Here is a 22,970-nt window from a genome sequence, read left to right on the forward strand (position 1 = left end):
TCTGCAGAGATCATTGCCATGAATAACTATTATTGCTCTTGTTGTTTTCAATTTCAAGTCGGGCAGAATGTTCCTAAAGTTAGGTTGATCAGCCATATAGTCCAACTTCTTGTTTGTATTCCTAAACTATACTTTTCTCCTTATGGATTATTGAACATGGGCTGACGGTTTGTAGTATTTTGTAAAGGTTTCTTGTATTTTTCAATGGAGAGCTCTTCACATACTCTAGTACTAGATTAGAGAGGTTAGAGTTAATTCTCATTCTCTCACTATTTTTTCTCATTTTCCCAATAAGGGTTTGGTGGGTAAGAGTAGAACGAATGAGGGTACTTTTCTCTTAGAAGATAGCTAAAATGAGGAACTCTATCCACTTATTTAGTAGGTAATTTCCCCTATTAAAGAACTCCTACTATAATAGCCTGTAAGAATCAATCACATCTCCTATCAGTTCAACCACTCTCCACTTATCCTCATATACCTAATTTCAATTTTAAATTAAAAAATAGGGTAATGATAAGTGGGTGAGAGATTTTAGAGCCTTATGGTTTTGACTTAACCAAAATTAGAGTTATAGTAGGGAACCCTATGACCACAATGATGGGCCTTGAATTTATGGGCCCCACTCTCTAACAATTTCCCACTTGGCCCGAGCGTGGTCAACAATAGAAGGACGCAACTTGATTAGAGCTCATGGTGATTCTCAAACACACTTAGGTAATTACTTATGTAAACTCAGATCGTGGCAGTCTCTCCTAAAACCGGAGTTTCCGTCCATGTATCATGACGATTACACTTATAACCCTCAGTGTAGTAGTGGATTATATATGTATATTGGTCCTAGCTGTGTTCTTGTGCCTACATATAATAATGTGTATGCATTAGACAGTTGCGGGACTGCAAGAACGAGAGAATCAATTATTGACATGTTTTTAACATGGCTCATAAACACATTTGGGGACAACCCCTTAGTCATTGGATCCACAATCATAAGTTCAGTTCTTATATGCTCGATGATGATTTTCCGTTCTTGCACTCTTTCCTTCACTACTAAGTACTTTAAGTCAATATATTTACTTTGACCACTACTCTTGTAGTTCTTTGAAAAGAACACAACCATAGAATTATCATAGGACAATTGTATCGATTTATCCACATAGTTGAGCACTAAGGCACCAGTCTTGTGATAAAATTCTTCAACCAAATTGCATGTGTCATGGCATCATGGCATCCTATGAATTCTACTTCCATCGTAGAGGATGCTTTAATCTTCTACTTAGTACTTTTCCATGATACGACTCCTCCCACAAGCATAAATACATATCCTGGTGTCAAGGCTTTATTGTTGGGGCACCCAGCGAAATCTGATTCCGTAAAACCCAACAACTCTAGTTTGTCTACTTTTGTATAAGTAAGAAAATAGTCCTTAGTTCCTTGTAAATATCTGAATACCTTCTTGGGCACTCTCTAGTGTTCTCTTCCTGGATTGCTTTGAAACCTGCCCAATACTCCCACTACGAAAGCAATATCTAGTCTTGTGCACACTTGTGCATACATGAGGCTCCCAACTGCATATGCATAGGGAACTTTTTCCATGTCTTTCTTTTCATATTTTGCTTGCGGGAAGCTATTTATGCTTAGTGTGTCTCCTTTATTAATGGGTACTACACTTAGTGTGCAATTCTCCATTCCAAACCTCTGCAAGATCCTATTTATATATGCCCTCTGGGATAAACCTAGTGTCTTGCAGGTTGTCTTTATGGATCTCGATGCCCAAGACATAGGATTCTTCTCCCATATCTTTCATGTCAAATTGTTTAGTTAGGAATTATTTCATTTGATTAAGCAAGCCAATGTTCATGCTATAAGTATATCATCTACATATACCACTAGCAGAATGAAGCTATTCCCACTGACCTTAAGGTATATACATTGGTCAATAGTGTTTTCTTTAAATTCAAATGATGTAATAACGTTGTAAAATTTGAAATACCATTAACGGGAGGCTTCTTTCAAGCCATATATTGACTTGTTTAATTTACACACCAAATGTCCATTTCCTTTAGCTATGAAACCCTGTGATTGATCCATGTATATCTCCTCTTCAAGATCCCCATTTAGAAAAGTTGTTTTTACATCAGTCTGGTTTAATTCCATATTATAGTTTGCCACTAAAGCCATTATGATTCGTAATGAATCCTTCATCGAAACTGGAGAAAATGTTTCGTTATAATCCACTCATTTCTTCGTGTTATATTCTTTTGCCACCAATCTGGCTTTATACCTCTCTACTATGCTGGTAGGATTCCACTTAGTTTTAAATATCCATTTACATGGAATTGCTCTTTTTCCTACTGGTAGTGGTACGAGTTCGCAGACTCCATTCATGGCCATGGAGTCTAGTTCACTTTTCATGGCTTCAAGCCATAACACAGAGTATGAACCATTCATGGCTTCTGGAAAGGTTAGTGGGTCATCCTTGACACCTATGTCATAGTCTGTTTGTTGGAGATACACAAAAGCCAGAAATGTGGTGCTTCAACTTATTCTAGAAGATCTACGAGGAGGTACTGGTCCTTTAGGTTCAAGAACAATTTCTTGAACCTCATTAGTAGCCTCAATTGTTTGATCATCTTTAATGGTCTCAGTGAGTGTTACTCCCCCATGACTGATGAGTTGTTGTTGTTTCATTTCTCGTACAGGCAAAATATAATCTATACGTGCAACAAAACTTGTCCCACTAGGTTGAGCTTCAAGGAGCTCTCTCCCACTTTCTTCATGATCCTCTAGAAATTCAACATTCCTAGCTTCTACCACCCTTAAGGCATTATTAGGATAGTAAAACATGTATCCTTTCAACTTTTCTACATATCCTATAAAGTATCCACTTATTGTTCTTGGCCGAGTCTAGAGCAGTCGTAGAAGAAGACAACAGTAGATTAACAAGAGAAATAGAGGAAGAAGTAAGAGAAGCACTATTCCAATTGCGTCCCTAGAAAGCACCTGGTCTGGATGGTAAAGTGGTCACTGGTGCAGTGATGGAATTTTTCCAGACTGGAACAATGAAAAAGGAACTCAATAGGACATTCCTAGCATTAGTCCTTAAATGCAAAAGACCTGAAAATCCAAGCCAATTTAGACCAATTAGACTCTGTAACACCCTGTACAAGATTATAACAAAAATTATGGTTAATTGGTTGAAGCCCATATTGCCTAAACTCATCAGCCAGAATCAAAATGCTTTTCTACCTGGAAGATCAATCACTGATATTATCCTCGTTTCACATGAGCTGATTCATTTTATGAGGATACTAGGCAAAAGCAAGTGTGCATGGCAATCAAATTAGACATGAACAAAGCATATAACAGGGTTGAGTGAAGTTTTGTCAAAAAAGTAATGGAAAGATTTGGGTATGGTTGTAGATTTATCAGTTGGGTTATGCCGTGTATTTCCACTGTGTCCTATCAAATCTTGGTTAATGGCAGCCCTAGCAAAGATTTCCTTCCCACTAGAGGTATTAGGCAAGAGGACCCCTTGTCACCCTACCTATTCCTCCTCTGCTCAGAAGTGTTATCAACTAAATTATCTCACTTACAAACTAAAGGGACTTTATCTAGAATCAAAATTAATAAAGACCATCTCTTTTTTGCAAATGACTCACTCGTATGTTTTTTCAAAAGCAATTTTAGCTGATGCAAGGTGTATAGTGGGGACTTTGAAGCAGTATGGGGATGTTTCTGGACAGAAGGTGAACTTCTCAAAGTCTGTGGGTTTTTTTTCAGCCAAAAAATGCACTGTAAAATTAAGAAAATAATTTCAAAAGTGCTGAAAATAAAAGCAGTGTCCAAACCTTCTTCTTACTAGGGTCTCCCTCCCATCATGGGAAAATAAAAAACTAAAATTTCAATTTTCTGCAGGATAGATTGACCCAAAAAACCAGTAATTGAAAGGTGGTTGGGCTCTCATTGGTAGGGAAAGAAATTATGGTAAAATCTGTGTTAACTTCAATCCCAGCACACACAATGTCTTGTTACCTACTCCCTAAGGACATTTGTAATCAATTAGCAAAAATCCAAAAAAAAATCTTCTGGAGGGGAAATGCTCAAAATAGGAAGATTAACTGGGTGAGTTGGAAAAACACATGTAAAAGTAAATTCAAGGGAGGTCTGGGTTTTAGGGACCCTCATGCATTCAACCTTGCTTTTCTAGCCAAGCTTTCTTGGAGGCTAGTGACAAATCAATCAAGCCTATGGACCAAAGTACTAAAGGCCAAGTATTTGAAAGGAAAGAATTTCTGGACTGTCAAGGTCCCGAAGGGTTGTTCATGGGAGTTTAGAAGCATTCCAGAAGGGAGGGATATACTAAAAGAAAGTACTTGTTGGAAGATTGCAAATGGAAAGAACATAGATGTGTTAGATGACCCCACATTAAGTCAATAGGACCCCGTCCTAGAAACCCTTTGTTCAGGAAATTGGCAGAATTGATTGATCAAAGGAATAATAAATGGAAAATTGAAGACATCACTTTGGCTTTTGGAAGGGAGTTAGCTGAAAGAATAGGTAAAATGGAACTATCCATGATGGAGGGAGAGGATAAGCTTATGTGGACTCTGAATCCAAAAGGATAGTTCTCTGTGAAATTTACTTGTCATCTAATTCAACAACAAATAGAAGCAAGCAACAGAGAGTCCACAGCACGAAATCCATAATTCAAATTGGAAAAAATCATGGGCCATGAATATTCCCCCCAAGCTGAAAATTTTCATATGGAGATGTTGCCTAAACAACCTAGCTGTAAATCAGAACTTGGCGATTAGGTCAAATCGAACAAAACAATTTATGTCCTCATTGCGAGGAAAATACTGAATCAATTATGCATATGTTGTTTCTTTGTGACCATGCGAGATCAGCATGGTTTGGATCGTGTTTTGGAATTCCGTCTTCAAGATTCAGTCAATTTTCTAAGTTTTCTTAGTGGTGGTAATGGTGGCTTGGTCAAGGAAATGCAGTGGGTTCAAGTGATACTAATGTGGTTGAGTTTTCAATTTATTTATTGTGGAGTATCTGGAAAGCTAGAAATGCTTTTGTATTTAGTGATATTGCTCCTAATGTAGGGCTCTATAATTATTGCAAACAGGTGGATGAGGGAAGTGATGAAAGTTTCCCATCAAGAATCAACAGGATGTTCGCCTAAGCTACTTCAGAAGTCTGAATCATCTTTTTGGTCTCCTCCTACTGGGGAACCAACAGGATGGCCCAGCACATGAGCTGGCTACAAAGGGTGCCTTCGGGCTGGAGGAGAATTGGTCGATCCCTCCGGATTGGCTTTTAACTTCGATCCAGGAAGATCGTTTGCAAAGTTGTGGTAGTTTTAGTATTCTTTTCGTCGCTGTTTCCCTCTTGCCTCTTTTCTCTTTGCTTTTGTAAGTTTGATTACCAAAAAAGAAGAAGAAGAAGAAGATTAGTATGGAGAGGCTCAATATTATGAAGATTCCTTATTATTTCATGCTTTCTACATGTTAATTTGTAGGTAAAATTCTCATCCATTTTATCCTTTTAAGACATAACTCAAAGGTGGTACTAGCGCTCGGTTTTCGTGCGGGAAAACCTAATGTCCAATACGACGACTAAAGGAATTAAAGGCATATATAAACCTTACATCATTTACCCTAGAAAAAATAATTGAATAAATCATTCATTAATATAAGTCAACAATAATGTATTTTGAATTTCAAATTAAATTAAATTAGAATATATTATTCTAGGAAAAATAATGTATTTCAAATATTGTTTTTTATTCTTTATGATGTTTATTATTTATTTTTTACTATTTACAGAGTTATTTTTAGTAACTATTATTTTTTATTATTTACGAATTGCACTGGCTTGAGTCCCAACCTAAACATTACTTTTGAGTGACCTTTGCCAATTTTTTACTTTTGTTAATTAATCTAATAATTTATAAGTTAGCTTATCTACTAACTTAATTTTGACTTTTTGTTAATTTTTGACATAATTGTAATTAGTTTATCTACTAAAAAACAAAGTAATAAAATTTTCAGTTCAACAACTTTAGTTGTTATCCAGTGGGCCCTTAGTGGGCATAAGTTTCCGCTTGGGTAAAATTATGTTTGGATTTTGTTCTGCACTACCTAATTGTAAGGTGAAATTTATGAGTGTGCATATCACTTAAGGATGCAAGTTGTTCGATGGGTTTAGGCCCATTGAAAATTTAACAAAATCCCAGCTAAAGTTGGCAAATTTAGGTTTTTGGCGTCAATTTTGGGTTTAGGCTAAGGGTGTAAAGGGATTAGTTTTGGGTTGGACCCTGTCCAAATCAAAATCAAATTTGATGGATTGGACAAACCAATAATGCATATTGCAGTGGACCAGTCCAAACATAAAGGTCCAAAACCAATTCCCTTGATAGAAAATAAAAATATAGGCATTAATGGACCAATTCTGGGTTGTAACCAATTTGATCAAATTGGATAGTCCAAACATTGAATAAAAAATGGTCCAAGGTATTCATTGGATTAGACCTGGCCCATCTGCAATGGACTCATATTGGGCCAGATTGGATTGGATCAATTTTGGTCCAATTAACACCCCTAGTTTAGGCTAAGGTCCATATTTAGAGTTGGACAAAAGTTAGGTTTTGGTTGGCAAACTTTGGTTTTTGACATCAATTTGGATTTAGGCTAACTAGTAGAGGGGCTCCTGCGTTGTAAAGGCAAAACATGATGGTAAGTGGCTTGTCAAAGGTAAATTATTATATACGAAAAAAATTGTGAAAGGTAAAATTTTTAATTAAAAGTTTATTGGAAAAAATATATATTGAAAATAAATAAAAATTTATGGATAATAATATATTTAATTTAATAAAATAAAACAATAAATAAATAAATAATCATGTCCATCGGGCAATAGAGTGAAAGAGGGAGAGATGACTTTTATCATTGTATTTTTTGTTTTATATAGTGGAATAATTGTAAATAGTTAAATACTAACTAATTTAATTTAATAAATAAATAAATTTATAAAATAAATAAGATAAATAGACAATCAAGTGAGAGAGTAAATATATACATGATTCTATGTCTTACTTTGCTAGCAATAATAATTTGTTAGATTATTAAATTATTAACTAATTAAATAATTTAGTAAAATAAATAAATAAATAAATAATCCAATCGTTTGGTCATCAAGGGGCAAAAAAAAAGATAAAAAGAAACATCGATTGACAAAAGAAAAGAGAGAGAATTTACAAGATATGATCCATCTGTATCTAACATATCAATTCAACGGACCTAAAAAGAGGAATTCTGTATTCTGAAATGTTCTGAAATATGATGAATCCATACTTATTAGATTAGACTTGTTACTAATATGAAAGAATTAAGTTGATTTTCATACGCATAAAAAATCAATCATTCTGATAGACAAAAACTGCTAGGTTTGTAAAGGCTATCTCAAATTATTTAGTTAATTAATTTAGCGCTCTTAATGGGTTGGGCTGAACTACTAGGCTACTGATCCCATGAACAGGCTTAGGCCAGTTCGTGGCCCAACCTGGCCTAAGGTTTGGCCCATGGACCAGCCCATCCCATGGCACAGCACAAGCCCATGCGGGCTTGGGGTAATATAAAATTTTAAGATGTTTTTTTTTAATTTATGTTAAAAATTTTCATTATTTTTTCAAAATTAAAAAAAAAAATTGGCTTAGCCCAATTTGTGGCTCGACCTAGCCTAAGACTTAGCCTGCAGACCAGCCCGGCCTGTGGCACAGCATGAGCTGGTGTGGGGTTAGGCCGTATATTATATACAATAATTAATTATCATATTAATATATAATTTTATTTTTAATTTTTTATATTATTGCATATATAAACAATTTTACACATCAAAATTCATATAAAATAAACTTTTAAGATCTTTTTAAATTTTTTGTCTATTTATTTTAATTTATGTTAAAATTATCATTATTTTTTTTTAATTTTTAAAAAACATGGCTTAGCTCGGTTTGTGGCCTGACTTTGCCTAAGACTCTGCTCGTGGCACGGCACCGGCCTGTGTGGGCTTGGGTCGTAAATTATATACAATAATTATATGATATATAATTTTATTATTTTATTTCATTTTATTATACATCAAAATTCATATAAAATAAAATTTTAAGATCTTTTTAAATTTTGTATCTATTTTTTAATTTATGTTAACTTTTTCATTATTTTTTTCAAAATTTTTAGAAAACATGGATTAACCTGATTCATGGTCTGACCTGGCCTAAGACTTGGCCCATGGACCAGTTCATCCTGTGGCACAACATAGGCCTACTTGGGCTCGGGCCAAGGGTTGTGCTGGGAAAACCCCTAAAGTATCCTAGGGGAGGGAAGCATGACCCGCACAAGGCCCAACACAACTCGATTATAAATAAAATGAGAGATAAAGACACTTTTTAACAAATATGAAAAAGGTAGAAGTTTAGTGGCATCATTGTAAATAGTTAGTAGTGGCACAATTGTAAATAATTACATGTTTAGTATCAAATATGAAAGAGGAAAGGAGAAATGACAAGTTATGATTGTTTTTTTTTTTTTTTGTTTTATTGGATGGCATCATTGTAATTAATTAAATTTATAATGTTAGTGGTTAAAAGCATGAAAAGGAAAAGATTATAAGATTATAAGATTTCATTTAGCTTATATAAAAAAAGATTCCATTTGGCAAAATGCACAACAGCGATCGGCCCTATAGCCTTTTGCTTTTAGGTTATATATAAGATATGCATATTTAGAGTTTGGAGAAGTTAGGTTTTGGTTGGAAAGTTTAGGTTTTTGGTATCAATTCGGGTTTAGGCTAAGGTCCATATTTAGAGTTGGGTTAAAGTTAGGTTTTGGTTGGAAAAATTTAGGTTTTTGTTGGAAAAATTTAGGTTTTTGTTATCAATTTGGGTTTAGACTAAGATCCATAAATAGTGTTGGGCACAAGTTAAGCTTTGGTTTGCAAATTTAATGTTTTGGCATCAATTTGGGTTTAGGCTAAGGTCCATATTTAGAGTTGGTCATGGATTGTCCCTTAACCTAACACAATCCATCTAATTTATTTAGAGCAAAAGGGTTGAGAATTGTGTGTGTGTGTGTGTGTGTGTATGTTAGGGGTGCAAGTCGGGCAGATTGGGCTAGATTTTTGGTCAACTCGGGCCCGAGCCCAAAGTCAAGCCTAATTTTCCCAACTCGAGCCCGACCCACATCACTTGGGTTCGGACTCAGGTTGGTTAATGAGCCCACTCTAAAATTATACATATATATGTATGTTTATGCAAATATGTATGCATATATTTATGTATATATGTAAATATTATGAAAAAATTATATATATATATATATATATATATATATATATATATATATATATATATGTATGTATAAATGTGTATAATTGAGCCGGGCCCAAGCTACCTAAGGGCTAGGCTCGGGCCAGACCCGAAAAAAAAAAAAAAAAACCCAACTTTTTTGGGCTTGAGTGCAGCCTGATGACTGAAAATCCAAATCTAGCCTGAGCAAAATTTCAAGCTGGGCCCGCCCACCTCTAGTGTGTGTGTGTGTGTGTGTGTGTGAGAGAGAGAGAGAGAGAGAGAGAGAGAGAGAGAGAGAATTTTAAAAATGATCTTATTGAAGATAGTAATGATTGGCTTTATTAGAGACAATTGGGACTCAAGATATTTTCTATTTTTACTTTATATATTTTTAAACATTTGATTTAAAAATAAATAACTACATGTGTGAGAAATGAGAGGACGAGGTTCGTTGAGTTGAGCAGTTGCTTAGAAATGTATTTCTTTAAGGGAGAAATGAACTAATAGTTGTTTTGCATAAGTTTTTATATATTTTTTTAGTTATTTACATATAAAATAATAGAAATTTTATTTATTTTTTCTTTTTTAGTTACTTATATTTAAATTTGTTCTTTTTGTATACCTTATATATTATTAGAAGTATACAAACCAACTGATGGTGGCTCAATTGGTAGGCTCTTTGGCTAGTTGTAGTGGAGACCTGGGATAAAATCTTACTACTACCAGGGTTGGGGAATGGGCTATTCCCAAGTGCTTTCTTAGTTCACCCATGTATTAGGTGGGCAAATTTAATTTGGATTTTGACATTAGTTTAGGTCCAAGTTAGGGTTCATATATATATTTAGAGTTAACCCTTAACCTCACTCAATCCATATTAGTTACACCCCTACTTTATTAGAGAGAACCCAAAGGGATTAACAAAGATTTATGAGGAAAAGAGAGATTTAATGGCAGAGGGGCAATGTTACAAACATTGACCATTAAGGTAAGAGAGAGAGAGAAAGAGAGAGAGATTTAAGAATGATCTGATTAGAGAGTAAATACAAATTTTATGAGAGACAATGAATACCCATGAGGGTTTTAACTTTGACTTGTTATCTATCTATCTATCTCTCTATCTGTGTGTGTGTGTGTATACTAGTAAATGTGCACGTGCGCCACATGTGATGATATTTCCAAATTCATCATTTAAAAAACAAAATAATATTGATTCAAAACATTGAAAATTCAAGACGTCTTTGAACCCATGACTTTTTTTTTTGAAGGCTTCAATTCTTAGTATTTAGGGATGTAAATGAATTGAGCTTTTCACAAGCTATTTGAGCTCGGCTTGTGAAAAGATCGATTCGTCTTAATTTTAACTGATCTTCAAGCCGAGCTTGATCCTAGTGAAGTTTGGCTCATGAGGCTCGTGAGCCTAACATATAAATTTTATTACATGTATAATAATATTATCACATATAATATATTTTACTTTTTATGATTAATAATAAGTAATTTTTATATGTTAATTTTTACTTTGGGTAAATTACAAAGACTCCCCCTGTACTATGGGGTCTATGACAAAGACCCCCTCTACTTTGTTTTGCAACAAAGACCCCCCTTATACTATGACCATGAGACAAAGACCCCCCTTCTGTTAGCCTTCCATCCAAAATCCGTTGTTGTAATTTTTGAATCCCCATACTACCCTTATAATAACAATTTTGACACTTTTAACCCTCTTTTGAGTTATATGTTTTCTCACCTTATTTCTCTTGCAATCAGTTTCTCCCTTGCAATAAGGGATTTCTCCTTCGTGACCAAGTTTCTTCTTGACCCTCCGAGTTATAATAGCAAGGGACATCTCCCTCACGAGTTTCAACCGCATGGGATTTCTTCCTCACAAGTTTAAATCGCAAGCTCCGAGTTACAGTAGCAAGGGTCACTCTCACAAGTTTCAGCCGCACGAGATTTCTCCCTCATGAGTTTCAGTCGCAAGGGCAAAATACCTTGTCCTACTTCGGTGAGTGATCAATATTAGGGGTTATCACTTAGTTTCTGTTTTCACTTCGTCTGTAGTTCTATTAGGATTATCACACCTTCACGAGTTTCGTCCAAGTTACAATCCAAAGGCATGCCTTTCAAAAGCATAATGCTAGGTTGATAATATTGTAGATTAGTCACAGGCTGGGTTGGTAACATTTGAGTCCCAAGGCATGCCTTTCAAAAGCATAAGGATGGGTTCATCAAGCATAAGGTTTGATAAACAATTTCATCTGTAGTCACAACTTGATGAACAATTTGTAATTTACCCTATTCTAGAACAGTCACAGACCCCATAAGGCGACAAGGTCGCAGTTCAAACTTTGTGACTTTGTGTTGTTAAATCATGCCCTTCAACTGCATATTAAAGATCCCCCCACCCCCACCTTAATTCTTTACCCTGGAAGTGTTATTTCCAAGTCACAGTGTTATAGTGACTGAAAAAAGAAAACTCTAATGCCTGACCCCACTGACGACATATAAAATGAACAAAATATGCCTAATAACTGAAATACATAAAAACTCAGAAATTTCCAGTTTTGGCATGTTTGCTCTTGCAACAATTTATCAGTGGGTACAAATCAGACTGTATATTATTATTAGACTTAAATTGTAATGGATTCCTCTTTCTATACTCCCTTTTGTAAATCACTTGACAAGTTGTATTATGACTCTTAATTGAAACTTATGACACTAGTATCCAAAATTCCTTCCTTCATACTATAGTAGAACTTATTTCTAACCAAAGAACTCATGTATAGTTGTATACCTTTTTGAATATATTCCCAGTCCAAAGAAGTCATATATACATCATTATCATTCCCCATCCAATCTCCCCATTCAATGAATTCAATGCACCATTCTGATAATGCATCATTACAACTTATCACTGAAGCCCCCAGAATTTGATTGTAACACCACCTACCTATCACCACTTCCAGCCTGCAGCAACCTCTAGCTTCCATTTGTCTTCTTTGCTCCTCCTAAGGAGTGCTTCCACCAACAAATAGTATAGTTGTCATTCTTTTTCCTTTTTTATTCATTAACCAAGATTATGTCACGGATTTTTGTTCTTAATTGTAAAAATGAGTGAACACTCAACTTTCACTTTGCAATCACCAAATAATCTGATGTTCAAGACAAAGTTTTGTGATTGTCAGAAGAAGTGTGCTAAGATCATTAGGGTTTCTGAGACAGATTTGAACCTAAAAAAGTCATTTTATACATGCCCTCGCAAAGTTGTAAGTGATATGATAAAGTCATCACTTTCTTCGCAACATGGCCATTTTTCCTAGTTGTCTTAAAAAGACATTTCATGTAATGTAGGGAAACAGTCAAATGTCAAGCCTTGTGGTTTTTTTGAATGGGTCGTTTCCATCAACTACTCAGAAGATGTTACTTCACATATGTGCAATGATGATGTCCAAGCATGAACTGGAGAAGTTTCTAACTGAGCTGAATGACTGGGTGAAAACTCTAGAGAGCAAGTGTGATCAAATGTTAATTGGGATCATGCGCCTCTTGAAAGTTATTGTTCTTTTTGGCTTTGTTTTAATGTTTATGTTTAGGAAGTAGGGTATTATAGGAGAAGAGAGTAAGCAATGGGTTTTCTGCATGTTAGAGTGTTAATGTATACCCTTTGAAGATTTGGACTTCAAAACGACTTCTAACTTATGGATGGAAGTTAAGACTTTTATTGTGATGACAACTAAAGTATTCTAATCTCCAGGGATATGTTTTGTTTGAAAGTTCTCAAAATTTGTGATATTATGCATTATGGTTCTGATGTGCATTAGTTATCCAGTTGCCATTATTGGTTCTTTCTTGAATGGCCTGTATAACCTTCTTGATTTGCTTTATCTAGTCACTTAACAACTACCTTGAATTCAACATCGTTACTTCCTTGCTTTATCCAGTCCCTTAACAATTGGACCATTCCGATTCTGATTCTAGACCCCTATTCCCACAAACCAAACTGGACTGTGGCTACTTGGTGCTAGTAGGATCAATTCTATGTGGCATAGACAATTATGCGCTTTAATGAATAATGATAATGTATCAAATCAATTTTATCACTACTAAAATCCACCTCTCATAAAGGGCTTCCATAGAAAGGCACAACTTATACCAATATACTAAAACAAAGAACAAAAAGGTTTTTAAAAGAACCTTGATTTTTCACTCTTGGACTGTGTTCCACCAAGCATGCATCGGTTCCAAGGAAACATTTGGGATTATGAAAGCAGACCCCAAGTCATTCAAGTACTAGGATATCCATTACCATGACTGATAGGATTTCAGATATAATTGAAGCCAGGAACATTGAAATTGGACTTAGGCTTCAGATAATATTATTATTTACAAACTCTCCTTTTTATTACCACTCTGACTTATTATTGTAAGATGTAAAGATATTAGATATCAACTTCAGATATATATATATATATATATATATATATATATTAGGTGTCAGAAGATTGAAATATCAGAGGCTTGTTATTCTAATCTAATCTCTACAATTATTTAACAAAAACAAAATATTAGTGTTTTGAAATTTAGTAAAACAAATCATTGTACACATCAAGAAATTGTAAACATGGGCCATACATGGTCTATGCATGTAAACATGATCTTCATCTTCTCCAATAGGTGGAGAGCTTCAAATGGTAAGGGAGATATTGAGGAATCTAGGTTTGGAAATTCGCAAGAGAAGAAAACTTGTTTAAAGAGGAACTAGGACTGTTTCTTTTTTATAAATACCCCCACATGATCTTCACCTTCTCCTTCAACCCCCACAACTTGGACTGTTCTTTCACTCTCTTCTTTATCTTCTTCTCTTCTCTCTATTTGCTGCAACTTCCTACTATTTTCAGTTTTCTTACATTGTTCCTCATTGATTTTTCTTGCTGAAATAATTCTACTAAAAGCTTGAATTAACCCAATTTAAGAAGTGGATCAAGATCATGATCAAACATAATTTTCTTTGATAGCTCAAGATTATACATAATTGCATCTTCCTTTTGGTCTGAAGATTTAGTCATACTCACATATAAGAAATAAAATGAAACTACAAAACTAGTTAACTACATGGCCTTTTAGATTGTAGTGATTGTCTGAACAAAAGAAAAAATCTCATTGAATCCTTTTTTTTCCTTAATGGTTGGTAGGCTCTGTAGAAAGATGAAATAGAGTTTTGCAATGAGATAAACATGATTATTGTTGGATCACTTAAGAACATACATGAGAGAGAAAGATAATACTAGTTTGGTTTATGATAGAAGTGAAGAAAGGGAAAGTGACATGGGTTGCTTTAAAAAGACCTGCCCTAGTTTTTGAAGTTGTTTCTAAAAAGGATGGATTATTTGGTTGTAAAGATCAGGGAATGTTGGTAGCCTTACCTTAAACCTAGGGAGATTAAATTTTCTCAAGTTGAATTGTCCAGCTTAATAGCTACCTAATTTGATTGTGGGCGTACATATTACTTCATAGAAGCCTAGAAAGAGGAAAAATGAAATGAAAATATAGTTTTACTACACTTTCTAGTAGTTATAACATCATGATGGGTATTACGATATATATATATATATATATATATATATATATTATATATATATATATATATATAGAGAGAGAGAGAGAGAAAAAGAGAGAGAGAGAGAGAGAGAGAGAGAGAGAGAGAGCAAATCTGGAAACTTATTTGCAATGAAGCTTTTTAAATAAATCTTCTTTTTCTTTTTTCAAATTTTTATAGCATAGTGCAGGGGCCATGCTGTTTTGACCAAAGCTATGTTTAAAAGGAGAAGCTGGAAAAAAGTAACAATAAAGCTACAAAAGAAGAACCAAAAAAGAAAGGCAAATGGAGGTAAATTGCAAATTAAAGATTTTATAGAGGGTAAAATGAAACTATGGCCCAATGGTAAAGTGTGTATCTTGAAAACTAGGCAACTTGGGTTGCCTGAAAGTCCAAATAGTTGACAAAAAATAAATTGCAAGTCATCCAAGTCTTCTTATCAAATGTTGAAAACCAACCAAGTTCTAATGGATTGAAAACCAGAGAAATGTCATAGGCCAAAAAACCAACCAATTAACAGATCTCCTACAACATCAACAAGAAAGAATTGATGGCTATAAACACTTCACCAACACCAAAGCTAATGCAGAAATACATAAGCAGCACCGCAATCACCATTACTGCATAATTCATGGCCTTGACAAAACAAACACAATCACCACATTGTTTAATCATAGATAGGCACCTAACCATTGCTTCATCATTCTTTCTCTTTCTCTGTTAAAAACCAGGTCTTAAGTTTGGGTTTTAGTTATGAATTGTTTGGATAGGCTTCTAAAATAAGATCTATTCATATCATTTTGATGAAAAAGACCAAATTTTCAACACCTTTTTCTCCATTTCAGAAGCAAGGTTTGATCTCTTGCATGGATTCTTGAACACATGCAAATGAACACATATTCCTATAAATATACATGTCTATGTACATGTATACATTATTAGTATTGGCACTTAATGAATTTAATTGCCATAAGTGGACTTGTTGATGGAATTGAAGCTAGATGGTGTTTCAAAGTTTCAACAAGAGTCTATGTCAAAAGTTTGAATTGTCATTAAAATGTAATGCCATGTGATTGAATTGGATTATATATGTAGTGACCTTGTACCTTTGAAGAAACTTGATTAAGTGGTATAGGCCCACCCCTACCATGGCCCCTGCCCCTATAACTGGTAGTTGATGAAATATCCTGCAACAAAAACCAAAGCCACAATATCATGGTTGATAGCTATAACACCCAAAAACAGATACCGTACAAAAGTTTCCTTGTGAGAGCATTTACTTTTTGATGTCTTGTAGCCTGGTGTGTTGAAACTTGTTATGGTGGAGCCGGTTGTTGTGTCACTCCTCTGATAACATCTCCAGCATGAGACACATGGAGATTAACCTAACTTGATTGGGATTCTAATAACAATGTAGAACTCCTACTAATACCCTGCATCATCATGCTTGTTTGACCTTCTTGTACACAAAACAAGAATGTTATCAACTTTTGTTATTTATCAAGTAATGAAGAGAGCTACAAATATAATGAATTACCTGAGGTGGTGGTCCTTCATTGCTTCTTCCTTGACCTTTGCACCTTCTTTTATTGTGCCTTCAACACCACAAATTGTACATGTCATTTTCTTAAACCTCCTTGACGCATGGACCCCGTAACTTACTTCATTTGGTGCCTTCCTCTTAACTTTCTTTGGCCTACTAGGTTGTTTTCTAAATGGTGGTGATTTGATTGGAACACCTTTAGTCCTTGGCCACTGGGATTCATTAGGCACTAGTGTAACATAATGATTGTATACCTTGAGACACCTCTCATTAGTGTATAGTGGATCCACATAGTCGTAAATATTGCCATGTTGTGATTGAATGCATGAAATGGCATGGCAACAAGGCAACCCTATCAGTTTCCAATCCCTACAACTACATGTCTTGGACTGTAAGTTCATAATCAATCTTCTCCTGAAATGATCAACCTCAAAATTTCTACTCTCCACATATATTGGAAAGCAATTTCTAGCATGTACATTCTCCAATCTCTACCTAGCATTAAGGCACATTGGCCCCTTGTCCCTTCTCAACTTCTTGTCTTGTTTGGATCAACTTCATCATCTGCCTCCGAATAGTATCAACCAATGTGATTATTGACTTGTCTTTACAATCCAAAATGGAAAAGTCAACTTGTTAAATGACTTAGAGAAGTTGTTGCATATATCACCACTCCTAGCTCTACGTCTAAAAGCAGCTCTAGACCATAAATTAGCTGGCACAACACTTAACCACTAGTAAGCATCATTATTCAAACCCTTCAACTTACCCATATGCCAACCAAACTCTAACTTGATGTATGGCATTGTAGCTTTCCATAGGCAACTCTTCAGATCCTTTCCCTTAAATCTATCATTGAAGTTGGCATACATGTGTCTGACACAAAACCTATGGTCAGCCCCTGGCATAAGACTCTGAAAGCACTCCACCAACCCTTGAAAGGAATTATGCATTATCTTGTTAGCATGAGAATTGATTAATAAACAAAAGAAATTTTAAATTTACGTGTAAGTCAATGTACCTTCTTCCTAATAGAGATGTAGGTCCAACCACATTCCTCTGGAGGTCAAATGCAATAACTCAACAATGTCAGAAACCAAGCCCATGAATCCTTCACCTTTGCCTCGACAATTGCAAAAGCTATAGGAAAAATTCCATTGTTCCCATCCAACCCAATAGCATGTAAAAGTTGGCCAAAATGAGGTTCCTTTAGAAGGCATCCATCAAGCCTAATGATAGGGCAACAACCATTTCTAAATCCATTCTTCATTGCTGCCAAATAAATAAACAAATTTTGAAATTCCCTTGTACATCTTTGGCCTGTACAATCCTCACAGAACCCAATCATGATTACACTTTTAGGATTTGTCTTTATAACTACTTCATAATAGTCCTGAAGCTTGCTATATTGTTCAATGTACACCCTCAATATCGACAAGTGCCTACTTCTTTGCGCGATAAGCTCTACATCTAGAAACTTCAACCCTAACCTATCATAGTGTTTCATTTTATAGTGCACCACTCTTCTAATTAGGATCATCCCTGAATTTGTCTTTGTAATTATCTGCCAACCATGTAGATGTAACTTTTGTATTTGAATATACACGTTCAAAGGTGTGTATACTCCTAAACGACTTGATTTGGAAGGCCTCTTTACTCTACAACCAGGATGAATGCATGCACCAATCACACTTTTCTTTTTTACAAATAACTATCACTCTAGTACCCTCATTCTTCACATATTTGAAACCAAACCAACCCATGATTGCATAGTTGACTAAGGCCTTTTGGAAGGTTGCAAGATTGGAGAATATCATATCCACAACCAACTATGGATTCTCCATTTGCTTCTTAGCAAAAGCATCAAGTATGTCTGATCCAACAACTGCTTCAACATAGGATCATCAGGGTTCTTGGTGACATCACCATCCTCAACCATATACTCAGCTTCCAATTGTTCTTCCACCTCACATTCCAATTTGAAATTAGGATCATCCTCTCTATCAGACCCATATTCAAACCCAAAATCAGCATTAACATCAATATCAACTTCACTCATATTATTAGTTAAGTCGGATGGTGGTGGTGGTGGCTCAGCACAAGATGAACCAACTTGTGAAAGACATATTTGTGACACTACTGCCTATGACAACCCTACATTAGCTCTCTTACACCATATCACATATATTTGAATGTGTCTACAATCCTTATAGACTTTATACATTTCTAGTATATCCCCATCGCATTTCACCCTTATCAACCCATCATTTATATTTGCATTTGGCCTTTTGTAATATACCTCACCAATCGAGTTGTAACCAAGACCTTTCATCTCAATGAATGATAACAAGTTAGCATCAAAATTATATTTAACAAAGACATCACCACAGGTGTATATCGTTGGTGGTAGGTTCAGAAAATAACCACCATGGTGTATGCTCATGCTATATATATTACTTGACATCTATGCAAAAAACATGTACAAGCATTATGCTAAAATCATAAACAATATAATGTTGATTTACACTCTAAGGAGATAAGAAATAATTCGGCAAATATATGAAATAAGCTATTTTTCTAAACCCCACAAAGAAGATTTTGTGTAGGTTAAGGGAAGCAACCCCACTCAAGGGCCATCCTTCTAACATTTGAACTTCAAAAGTTTTCCTCCACTCTTGGCTCCATTTTCCCACACTTAAATGTTGTGAATATGTCTCATTGTAAGGGGTTCTACAAGCTATTTTTCTAAATCCACCAAGAAGATTTTGTGTAGGTTAAAGGGAGCAACCCCACACTTAACTTTTCATTATTATATTCATATAAAACAATACTAATGGCAACCAAATACGGACAATAAACAATTGTTACAAAGAGAAAATTGAATCAAACAAAAAACAACTGTTATAAACAATAAACAATAGGCACAGACAATTATAACAGAGGAAAATTGAAGAATCTAAGACAATTGTTACAGAGACAAAATCGAATCAGGCAATAAACGATAGGCACAAACAACAATGGGCACGAACAACGGTTTATAGACAATAAACACCCACTTCAGACAAAATCGAAAAATCCAACTAAATAGTAGGCACGAACAACTATAGCATAGGAAAAATCAAAGAATCTTTCAAAATGAAACCCTAGATCTTCTCCTTGACTAGAGACGACGAGAAAAATAAGATTTCTCCAAGGTTTACAGACAATAAACCTTCACTTGACTAGAGACGACGAAAAAATAAGATTTCTCCCCTTACGACAGTGAAAATAGGCTTTCTTCTCCAGCAATGGCAGAAATAGATCTTCTTCTTCAGCGACGGCGACAAGATCTTCTTTTCTGGCGACGGTGACACTTGCTTTTCCTCTACATTCAGTGTGACATTGGTGCGATCTTTGATAGAGGACACTGAGATGGATTACACGAAGGATTTCGATTGGGTTTCAGGTAGAGTTTTACACGAGCATTTTTTTTGGCGGGTGTCTATTTTCGACATTTGGAAAATGTTAATTCGAGTTATGGAGGGTATTTTCGTCAAATGACATTTTCTATTAGCCGAGTTAATGGGGAAGGGGGTTGTTGTCTCACGGTCATAGTACAAGGGGGTCTTTGCTTGGCTCATAGTCGAGCTCAAGCCGACCCAAGGTCAAACTTATGAGATTTTGAGCTAAGTTGAATTCAAGGTCAAGTCTCTAGTTCGAATCGAGTTCGAGCATAACATTGTTTTGGCAAGTTGAGCTCGAATAGCCAATTATTTGGCTTGGCTTGGCTCAATTCCACCCTTAGTATTTACTAATGGCACACACACACACATATATATATAGAGAGAGAGAAGCATGTACCTAATTATGAGAAAGAACAAAAATGTACCTATATATACATATATATAGAGACAAGCATGTACCTATATATATATATCAATGTATCATCCATTTAAAAAATATATTTTTCTAAACCAAAATAAAAAAAGAAGAAAGAACAAAAATGTTCTCAAAGGCTCTTTTAAACTTAACACATGGATATTAGATCTCTTAATCTAATTTGATTTAACTTTTCTAGTTTTATTTTAAACCAATCTGGCCTATGTCTTATGAGACTGCACCAGTTGAGGGTGGATCATGACTACATTAATTTCTAGTCATCATAAGAAGGAAAAACAAAGTGTAGGTTATCTATATTAAAGGCATACTTTGATATGTTTGATATGTATGGCAATATGAGAGAACCAATGGAGAAACTTTCCAACCAAGCCTATAAAAGGAAATACATATTCAACTATTTTGTAAGCTTTTTATTGTATTTTATTTGTTTATTACATCTAAATCGATTTGTTGTGGATTACAAGGTTTTTTTTTTCTATTAACGATTTTTCTAGTTTTCTAGGGTTCATTACAAATCTTAGTACTTAAATTAATTAGGATTTATATTTTATTTTCTAAAGTTCAATGATTCATTAATTGGAGGATCACAAGGGAGTGATGCATCTCAAAAAATGTTCACCAACTCAATGTCCTGTAATGAGGTTTTAGCTAGGACTAGCATAAGACAACCTTGTCATGATATTCATACTTTTTAATAAATATTTCAGTAATTAAAATATTAGATATTAATTTATATACTTAATTTAATTAATATACTCTTGATATTAGTGTATATACTCTAGATTTGTGTCTACAATGACCAAATAAAAATTGGAGAAATTTTCACTTGGAAGTATATGTCAATATATATGATTTTGTTTTTAAAATGAAAACAACTTCTTTTTGTTAGTTTTCAAGAGATATAAACTTGAAACGACAACAACCCCTTCATGACCATTTTTATGATGAATGGCAAAACTTTGGGGGTTCAACTATGATACCAGAAATTTTTTGTAACCATTCAATTGGTATCATAAAAGTTGTAACCAATTAGGTGGCATTTATCAAAATAACCTGGGTTTTGGACCGGTCAAATCTCTTCCAATATTATACCTTTCTGGAACTATAGATTTTCCTTGAAATTTTGATAGCCAATAGCTATTGTCTTGACAAATAACATCCTTTGTTATTTTATGAATTTAAGAAAGATTCAGAATTAAATCCCTTTAGAAATAAATTCACCTAAAATATGTTGTTTCTTTTGATAAAAAAATATTTACCGTTTAAATTATAACCCATGATAGAACAAGAGATTTTTCTAGAGTTTTACACCATTTTCGTATGAGTCTTCAATATAGGGTCGATGGGTTGCTACTTCTAATCCATTGCTGTTATCGTTGAAAACAATAATAACAATGCAAGCGAATCAATTACAACACCACTCTACCAAATAGCCATTCATCGTTTAACCCACTAATTGCAAATGGTAAGAAATTTCCATGGTTTTTAAAATTGGACCGGACCGGACCAGAAAAACTGGGAACTGGTCACCTGATCAGTTCCATTTTTTCCAGAAAACCAGATTTTTTCCAAAAACCGTTGATCTTAATTTGGTTAGCAAACCACTGACCCAGGCAGTTAACTGTTCGAATGGTTTTGACCATTTTTTATTTTTTTTTATCTTTTGTTAGAATGGGTTGACCGTTCGGTTCAAACGGTTAGAATGGGTTGACCATTCGGTTCAAATGGTCATGTGTTATTAAGCTGAAGTATAGCTTTTACATCATTGTTTCTCAAGGGGTTGAAAGATTTTCCTACTTTTTGCCCTCTTACCATTAACTTGAAATTTGATTTGGCATATTGCTTTTTCTCCATGTTTGATTGGGTTGAAGGGAGTCAAGAAAGCAAACGGTGAGCCATTAAGTTTAGTTTTGATATTTAAAAAATAAAATAAATAAATCAAAATACTCTTTTATTAGTTTTCACTTTTTATTAGAGATCGATATGGTTAAAGGTTTGACCTTGTGCTAATCAGTGGACATGGAAAATTCTTATTGAAATCCAATTGCATGGATCTGAACTACTTTATAATTGATGACTGTTTTATTTCAATCAATAGAAGTAACTTAAAAAGTGGTATTATTTCCTAGATAAATAAATGCTATAAATGTTGTAAGTGATTGAATTTTACATCATTGACCTTCTTTTTCAAGTATGAACATCTTTATATGTATGGACAATTTCTGTTAAGAAAAAGTTCCATAAATCTTCAAAGCACATTCGTGCTTTTTATAGTAGAAAAATTATATATGTATAATTTTTACATGAAATCATTAAAAATACAACAAATCAAAATTAATACCCTCATGGATCTTCATTATTTCTCATAAAATCCATATTTACTCTTTAATAACATCATTTTTCTCTCTTTCTCACCTTAATAGTCTATGTTTGTAACATCTCCCCTCCCATTAAATCCCTCTTTTCCTCTTAAATCTCTTTTTAATCTCTTTTGGATATATCTAATAAAGTAGGGGTATTCATTAGATGGATTGAGTTAAGTTAAGGGCCAACCTAAATATGAACCTTAGCTTTGACCAAAGCTAATGTCAAAACCC

The sequence above is a fragment of the Nelumbo lutea genome, chromosome 1 (assembly GCF_056320005.1).
Source record: "Nelumbo lutea isolate HS-2025 chromosome 1, American lotus-T2T, whole genome shotgun sequence".
Classification (NCBI taxonomy): Eukaryota; Viridiplantae; Streptophyta; class Magnoliopsida; order Proteales; family Nelumbonaceae; genus Nelumbo; species Nelumbo lutea.